We start from the raw sequence: 9,271 nt of genomic DNA, 5'->3' as shown, positions 1-9,271 counted from the left end.
AAAAAAGAACCCGAAAATCAACCCTCACTCACAACAAAAAGAAAAACCAAATATAAATGAAAAAATATTAACGAAACTTCCATCCTTAAGAGAAGTGCCCAAATATCGGAAAAAGTGCCCTGTTGACTGCCCTGGACCCTTAGGCAGCGTTCACTGTCAGTACACCTGCCACAGACCGTCTAACTGATGACTGAAGAACTGGACCAGGATACAACACAACAAGCGCGGGAGGCACACCGCCACCTACGCCATCGATGGAGCTTCAGCGTGCCAAAGACCTGCGATAATAATATAAGTATATAATATTTGTAAAATTGAGCGGAACCCTCTCTGCCCAATTAGAAGCATAGCCGTAAGGTAAGCTATACAAAAATAGGCAATGACCGGCGAGACTGGCGATCCCATAGACATTCCTTTTAATTGTGTGAAAAAATTGTTTTCAAATTTGAAATACCTGTTTTCTTGAATACAAAATTTTATTATGTCCATAAATATTGTTTGCGGTATTTCACTGTGTTTTTGTATTATTGTCCCTTTGTTTTTAATTATATCCAGGGTTAGATCTGTCGGTATACTCGGAAATAATGAAATTACGTCAAGTGAAATTAATCTTTCATCGTCGCCAATATATGTGTTGTTGATTTTGTCTTTGAGTTCTTCTGAATTTTTGATGTTATATTTGGAGTCTATTGTTTGGTTTTTGAATAGGTCATATAACTATGGCTTTTATCGGTGACAGCGACGCTAGCAGCGAAAGTGGACTTCGATCAGAAGATTTCGATTGGTTGCATTGGTGGCCTGATGGGTGGGTTGTCAGGCTGCATCTTTTGTTTATTAAATTTGGATTGGTCAAAGCTTTTATGCTGATGAATGGGTTCCCATGCTGGACCCTTTGTTTAAAAGTTTACCACTTGTTTATGTCTGCTGTCGTCGGTAAAGGCGTATGAAATGTTTATAATAAGGTGACTGTTGATAACAGGCGTGGGAAATGTTTATGTCTAACGGGAAATGTTTATGTCTGATTAATTTGAATAACTCCTATAGTAGGCTCTGAAATGTTATGTTTGACAAATGAATTAATGGGTATCTCGGAATATACAGGCTGGGTGTTATGTTTGACAAATGAAATAATGGGTATCTCGGGATATACAGGCTGGGTGTTAGGCTGATGTCTGGAGTATTTGGTAATACGTCACTCGCCCCTCCTTTAGAACATTCATTTTTGTTGGCTAGGCGCCTGTAGGTAAATATGATGTAAGTAGTAATGGTTAAAACTATAATTATTAAAATTGTGAATACAATCCACTTGTAAACTGTTTCTTGCTTTTCTTGATAACTAATTGATTTCTTAATTTTTAACAATGGAATTGGTTCATATAATGTTACATTCGTGCTAGATAATATAATTTTATATTCGTTTATAATCTTTGAAGTAGTATATTTTATGATTCTTATTGACTTGATTGTATTATGTTGTTTCCCTGTATCGTTTTGTTGAATATTTAACAATCTTGTTTTGCTTAAATTATAGGTTATAATGATGTTCGGTTCAATATAATTTATAGATTCATTTTCTGATATAAACGTGTGTTGACAATTCGCTAGTTGATTAGTAAGAATTTGAGAGATACATTGATCAGTGATTATAAATTTTTGCTCTAAACTTGGTGTATTTTCTATATAAAAAACAGTGTTTTTATCAGTTACAAAATATTCAAAGTTATCATTTATGTCAATTTGTCGGCCTATATTATCTGGGTATTTTATAATTCTATATTTTTGGGTTTCCTTAAATGAAGTTGGTATATGAACTAAAATAAAAGTGTCTGTAGTCTGGCTACTTATCCAAGCTGAAGTTTTGATTGATAAAAGTTTTTCTTCGTCTATATCATCCAACTCTTCATGTTTCAATATTTTAGGATTGAATATTCCTATTCTTGTTAATTGTAATTCCATTTGTAAATCTTCAATATACTCAAGAAAAATGTTTAATGAATATCTAAAAATGTGTATTTCATTCTTTCTTCTTCATCTTTCACAAGTCTTTTTATGTCTTCGGATTGTTTATTTATTACTGTAACTATTTCATTAAAATCTTGATTTTCAATTACTTGAAATTTTCTGATTTATCTTCTAGCTCTTTTTTATCGTCTTCTGTTAATGTTCCAAATAAGTATTTATAAGCAGTTTCTACAATATTAATTAATCCTCGTTTTTGTCTTTGTGTAGAAATAATTCCCTTGATTTCATGTTTTAGTTGTTTTAGTGCTAAGGCAATACCTGGTACGTAATTAAACTTGTTTTCGTATTTCATAAAGTCCTGGTATGTTTCTAATATTTTTGTTTGATTAATCTGTATCATATGCTGTTCGTAATTTAATTGTATTTTTACAATCCCTGTGTTCAGAAGTAAATAACCGTTATTTGAAGTGATAGGTGTAATACTAATTTGTTGAGCTGTTGTCGATGTTACATTCGTCCACGTCATTATCATAATCATTTTCAAGATCAGAGTCAGTATTGTCAGATTCCCTGGAATGATTAGAAAGATTTTGCGCTTTAGCTTTTTTAAATTTACCTATGTGCTTTTTTACTTTATGACCCCCATTAGTTTCTTGCCAATGCTTTTCGTCTTTCTGTTCTAATGCTCCTGTCTTTTTGAATGGGTTTACTAATTTCGCTTTACGTTTCATTTCTTTTCAACTTTGGTATAACTAAGATCCACTTCATGTTCCTCCTCCTCATGTTCTTTTTATTTTTGCATATTTTTACTCGGTTCCATACCATAAAGAAAGATTTGAACAGGGGTTTTTCCAGTGACATCATGGGTTATTTCGTGATTGTAGACATACGTTGCTTTTTCTATATTCATTAATTTGTTTTCAGCATCTGAGAGTGTATTTAATTTAATCGTTAATTGTTTTATGAACCCTTTCTATGTCAGCTATACCGTTTTTACTACTAGTGATTTCAATATTGATGTTTTCTTTCTGTAGCCAGTTTTGTAAAGATTTGGATACTAGGCCGTGATCTTGATCCATTTTAATAGTTTTCGGTTTTCGGTACTAAAAATTTTGAGTAATTCTTTCTTACTTTCAATCCAGTCTGTGGTTTTTGTTTCTATAATAGAAATGAATTTTGGATGAATGTCAATACATGTCAAAAATTTACGTTGGTCAATAAAATAATAGTCAATAACATATTTATCACGAATATTTTGAGTTTCAGGAGTATTTTTAAAAGGGAGTGCAACTTTTCTGTGCTCTGCTTTGCATAAATTACAAACATCGCATTTATTTATAATGTTTTGAATAAGTTTTTGTGCGTCTGGGAAATAATATTTAGTTTTAAAATCGTCATACGTCTTTTTAATGCCTTGATGTATCGTCTTTTCGTGTATTTCTAATATTTTTTCGTGGATGTCTGCATATGTGGACAAGTTGGGAAGTATTACTGAAGTTTTCATTAATTTTGTACCAGTGTTTGGTTTAATTAAATCCATATAAGCTCGTTGAAAGATAGCAAATTCTTCGTCATTATTAATGAACATAACAAAATTGTGTCCACATATGAATTTTATCTTATATCTTTTGCTAAACGGTCAGTCATGTCACTGTAAATTATTTTGTTAATAGTTTTGTTAAAGTAGTGAGTAAGTTCGTTAGTGTCTTTATTTCCTTTTTCAAATATTAGTTGGTGATTAAAACGTTAATGGGTCGTTCAGTGATCTGTATGCAATTGCCATTATCTTCTTGTGCACTATGCAATGTTGCTGCAGTAGTTTCTAATTCATCATCATTTTGAAAAACTTCTTCAAATTTTTTATCTTCAGTTTCCTTTTTTGTAATTCTTGTGAAAGCATCTGCTACGTGATTCTCTTTTCCTTTGATGTATTTTATTTCATAATCAAACTCTCTAAGTTTAATTTTCCAACGTTGTAACTTCATATTAGGTTCTTTTATATTATGAAACCAAATAAGCGGTTTATGGTCTGAGCATATTTTAAAACTTCTTCCAAAAAGATAATGGCGGAAATATTTGGTTGCCCATACTATAGCTAGTATTTCTTTTTCAATAGCTGCGTAATTTAACTCATGTACATTTAAAGTTCTACTGGCGAAACAAATAGGCTTACCTTCTTGTGATGAAACAGCACCTAATGAGAATTGGGTCGTTACTTATTAGAGTTTTTAATTTTTCAAATGCTTCGTTATAAGTGGGATTGTTAACATTTATTTTAGCTCCTTTCTTTAAACAAAGAGTCATTGGTTTTGCGATTTTTGCGAAGTCATTTATGAATTTGCGATAAAATCCGCAATGGCCTAAAAACGATTTAATTTGTTTCGGAGAGTTTGGAATTTTAAAAATCTTGAATAGCTTGACTCTTATTTGGATTTGCTTTGATTCCTTCAGTTTTAATTATATCTCCTAAAAATTCAGTTTCTCGTTTCATAAACTCACATTTATCTAATTGCAGTTTAAGATTTGATCTAATATTTCATCCATGTTTGGAATAGGAAATTTATCATTTATAGTTATTTCATTGAGTCCTCTGTAATCAATGGCCATACGAAATTTGGGAATGCCCGATGCATCCTTTTTCTTTGGTACCATTACAATAGGACTACAATAAGGAGATTTTGATTTTCAGATAATACCTTGATTTATCATTTCCTCAATTTGTTTTTCTACTGACACAGACATAAATGTAGGGATAACTATATGGTCTCCTATAAATTGGTTCTTCGTGTTTTGTTTTTATTACGTGTTTGATTTCGTTCGTGAAAGTCAAATTGTCACCTTCGCGATACTGAATACCAAAATACTTGGACATTAAATAATGAAGTTCAGTTTTTTCTTCATTATTTAAGTGATCGTCTCTTAAATAATTATTCGTAAAGTCAGTTTGTATGGCATAAATATATTCGTCATCATTTGTAATACTTGAATAGGTTTGTTTACGTTCCTCTGTTATTTTTACCATTGGGAATTCGTAATTATTTAGAATAATAGTGTTTCTCATGAAATCAATTTTTGCTGAGGTTTCTTAAGAATTTTTCTTCCTATAAGAATATCATAATGATTTGAAAAGTTTTTTAAAAAAAATGTTTGCTTAGATGAAAATAATTTTGGGATGCTAAATTCGATATATTTCTCTAAAGTTACTGATTCTCCTATCGTTTGGACTTTTGCCAAAATATTTTTAGTTGGATATTTCAAAAAGTTTTCGTTTATTAAATTTATGCTTGAGCCTGTATCAATAAGACAGAGGCATAGTTTGTTATCGGTGTTTCTTCCGAGGCTGTCTCAAAATTTTCAATTGTGTCCATTGGTTCAGTTCTACGTTGTTGACCTGAGTCTGAGGTTCGGGCACGTTTTTGGGGAATATTAGTACTTTGAGTAGTCTGGGTATTTTGTACTTGATTATTTTGAAAGGATCTAGGATAATATTGATTGCCAGAAAAATTATTATTATAACTGCTATTATTACCCTAGTTCCTTTTTGAGTCGAACTTGTTCTGACTCTTTTGATTGTTGTTATATCGATTTTGGTAGTTATTATTTTGGATTCTTTCTCCTTGACTATTATCTGACTGATTATTTGGGTTAAAGCTTCTTGATGATCTAAAATATGGATATTCGTCGTAATCATTAGAGTTTTGGGATGTATACGAGCGAATATTTAAAGGTTTATCTACAAACAATCCTACGGCTTGGGCAGCTTGCTTTAATTTAAGAGGAGTTGATATATCAAATTTGCTCAACGTAATATATGTTTGTACTGGCAATTTTTCGCGAATCACTTCAGCTAATGTATCATTCAAAGTTCTTGAAACTAAAACCGTGTTTGATGGATTGTTATCTAAGCTGAGTTTACAACATATTCTACTTGTTTGTTCTTCTAATTCTTCAACAAATCTACGTAAATTACTTTTATATTTAGTCTCACGTAATTCCATAATCATCCGATGTGGAGGTGTTGCGCTGTTGTATTCGCTGATAAGTAAAGTCCTTAATTCCTTCCAGTCCTGTGGTATATTTCTCATCAACAATGTTCGGGCTCGTCCTATTAGAAGGTTTCGGATGGCTGCTTGTATAATTTGATGTAGGGCTTCTGATGTTGTCGGATAATGTTCTTTATGAAGAGAGCCAAGTAAAGTGGGTCTCCGTTAAATTTGTTTATCTGCTTAAGTTGCAGAACAAAATGGTTCATGGCCACGTCTGTAAGATTTTGTGTTACTTTGCGGCTATGGCTGCGGCTGATGTTGATGGCATTTCCAATTTTACACTTTCATAAACTTTTTTTTTTTAATTTTTGTTTACACGAAATATATCATTTATTAGATTATTATCGCTGAATTTAGACACTAGAAATCCTCATTCGTGATTTGACTAATGTTGTTGTTTTATTTTCACAGATTATTATCACTGAATTTAGACACTAGAAATCCTCATTCGTGATTTGACTAATATTGTTTTATTTTCACAATAATTTTAAGTAAGTTCGTTTTGCGGATACAAATAAATTTATTTTCACGAAGTGATTTGTTGAAGTCCTTTTTAGGTAGTCACTCGCGAGGATATTACTTGTATCCTACCGGCTGCGCCAATTAGATTTTTCACTTTGTGATATATTTTAATATACAGTGGAGTTTTATTGGTAATGTCTTTATCGTTAACTTCCCAAAATTAAACTATCTTTACAATTGCATTATTCTTATAACTATGGCTTTTATCGGTGACAGCGACGCTAGCAGAGAAAGTGGACTTCGATCAGAAGATTTCGATTGGTTGAATTGGTGGCCTGATGGGTGGGTTGTCAGGCTGCATCTTTTGTTTATTAAATTTGGATTGGTCAAAGCTTTTATGCTGATGAATGAGTTCCCATGCTGGACCCTTTGTTTAAAATTTTACCATTTGTTTATGTCTGCTGTCGTCGGTAAAGGCGTATGAAATGTTTATAATAAGGTGACTGTTGATAACAGGCGTGGGAAATGTTTATGTCTAACGGGAAATGTTTATGTCTGATTAATTTGAATAACTCCTATAGTAGGCTCTGAAATGTTATGTTTGACAAATGAATTAATGGGTATCTCGGGATATACAGGCTGGGTGTTATGTTTGACAAATTAAGTAATGGGTATCTCGGGCTGGGTGTTAGGCTTGTTAGGCTTGATGTCTGGAGTATTTGGTAATACGTCACTTGTATGTGTTCATATCCTTTAATATGCCCTTCATTTTTTGGAAAGAAAAATTAGTTAACAACTCCACGTCACCGGACGCAGACGTGTAAATTAAATGTATTTACACGTCTGCTACATATCATAAAAATACCCGTTTTGTAGTTCATCCGTATGTCTGTATATAATTATTATAACTTATTATAACGCAATTAAAACTTAATTTTAATGTTTTCAAGAATATTAATTGTTAGCCGGCTCGAGGTCAGGATGTTGAAAAAATAACACATATTTTTTATTTTAATTATTTATCAATATATTTCGGATGCTCTTCGGCAACCGTCTTCAGGACAACTATAAAATAATAACAACGATTTTTATACTCTTAACAAACAGAAAACAATTTACATTTGAAATACATTTAATTTACACGTCTGCGTCCGGTGACGTGGAGTTGTTAACTAATTTTTCTTTCCCTAGTAAATGTCTATATAAATGAGCGCAATTGTCATTGTCCGTTTTGTAGTTTATCCGTATGGGTGTAGCTGTTTTTATGAAATGTAGCACTTCTATGTTAAATCGTTTGGCATAGTGTTGTTCTTGTGATAAGATACTTTAAACTTTCATGAAAATTTCCCCTAAGTTTTCTTTCTATTGCAGGTAGTATATAAGTCGGAACGAGCCAGATCGGACGACTATAGCATATAGCTCCCATAGGAACAAAAAAAGAAATAAAAAAAAATTTTTTTTAGTTCTTCGACATATATAATAATATTTAAATATTTCAGAATTACGTTTTAAATTTCATTAAAATCGGACGACTATATCATATAGCTTTCATAGGAACAATCGGAAAAAGATACAAAAAAATTATAACTTTGCTGTTTTGAAATTTTTCTATTAGTTCTTCGTCATATAGTAATGGTTAACTATTTTAGAATTACGGTTTAATTTCATCAAAATCAGAGGACTATATCATATAGCTCCCATAGGAACAATCAGAAAAAAAATACAAAAAAAATTAGAACCTTGCTGTTTTTCAATTTTTCTTTTAGTTCTTCGACATATAGTAATGGTTAAATATTTCAGAATTACGGTTTAGCTCCCAAAGAAATTATAAAAATAAAAATCATTGCTTTTTTTCAAAAATATTTAATTCTTGCAATAGCTGCAAAGGTATATGAACTTCGGCTTGCCGAAGTTTGCTTCCTTTCTTGTTAATATGCCAATTATGTATTTGCATAGTGCATAGGATGGTGATCCGATGGAGGAGCAGATTGGTCGTAGAGGGGTTCCTTCTTTATGAATTTTGGGTAGTCCATATATTCGTGGTGGTAATGCTGTGTTGGTTGTCAACTTATTTCTTTTGATCCTTGAGATAAGTTCCATTTTTAATAGTTTGTCCATATTTCGTTATTTTTGTTTGTAGTCTTGACGTGGGGTCTTTCCTTAATGTTCTGTATGTGTTCATATCCTTTAATATGTCCTTCATTTTTTGGATGTCTTCTTTGTTCATAGCCACCGTCTTGTTATCTTTTTCTGAGGTCAATATTAAAATGTCGTCAATTTCTTTAAGAAACCTCCTTGTTTGTCCCACTGTGTCTAGTATTGCACGATCAAAAGCACTTTCTTTGTTTGATGTTTTGTGGTCTTTGATTAGTAAAAAGAATTGGGTTCGCGCCTTTTCCTGTTTCTTTTTGTCAATAATAGTTTTGAGGATTTCCTCTCCGTCCGCAATGTATTTTAAGAGAGGGAATTTCTTCCAATAGTGATTTTATTGCTGGCGGGAACTCGGTGTCCGTTTTGTTTACAAACCAATCAGCTGTTTTTTTGTTGTCTGTTAGAACTTTGCTCCGTTCCATCTGCAGTCTCTCTAGTTTCATTATTTGTCTCATCTTGGTTGTTTTTGTTCGTTTTTTGGCAATGTTCTGCTCGCTCTCCATAAATGATGTGAAGTCGTTCCCTTATCCTCTCTCTTTTTGATTAGTCTTTTTTGTACATGAGGTTTTATAAGCAAGCTTATTATTTTCATATGGTAGTAATGTGTGTGTTTGTCCAGTAATTTGTTTATGTCAAAATGTATGTCTTTA

The sequence above is a fragment of the Drosophila gunungcola genome, unplaced genomic scaffold, assembly GCF_025200985.1.
Source record: "Drosophila gunungcola strain Sukarami unplaced genomic scaffold, Dgunungcola_SK_2 000024F, whole genome shotgun sequence".
Lineage (NCBI taxonomy): Eukaryota > Metazoa > Arthropoda > Insecta > Diptera > Drosophilidae > Drosophila > Drosophila gunungcola.
The sequence above is the reverse complement of the archived record's forward strand: the minus strand, read 5'-3'. Positions refer to the sequence as shown.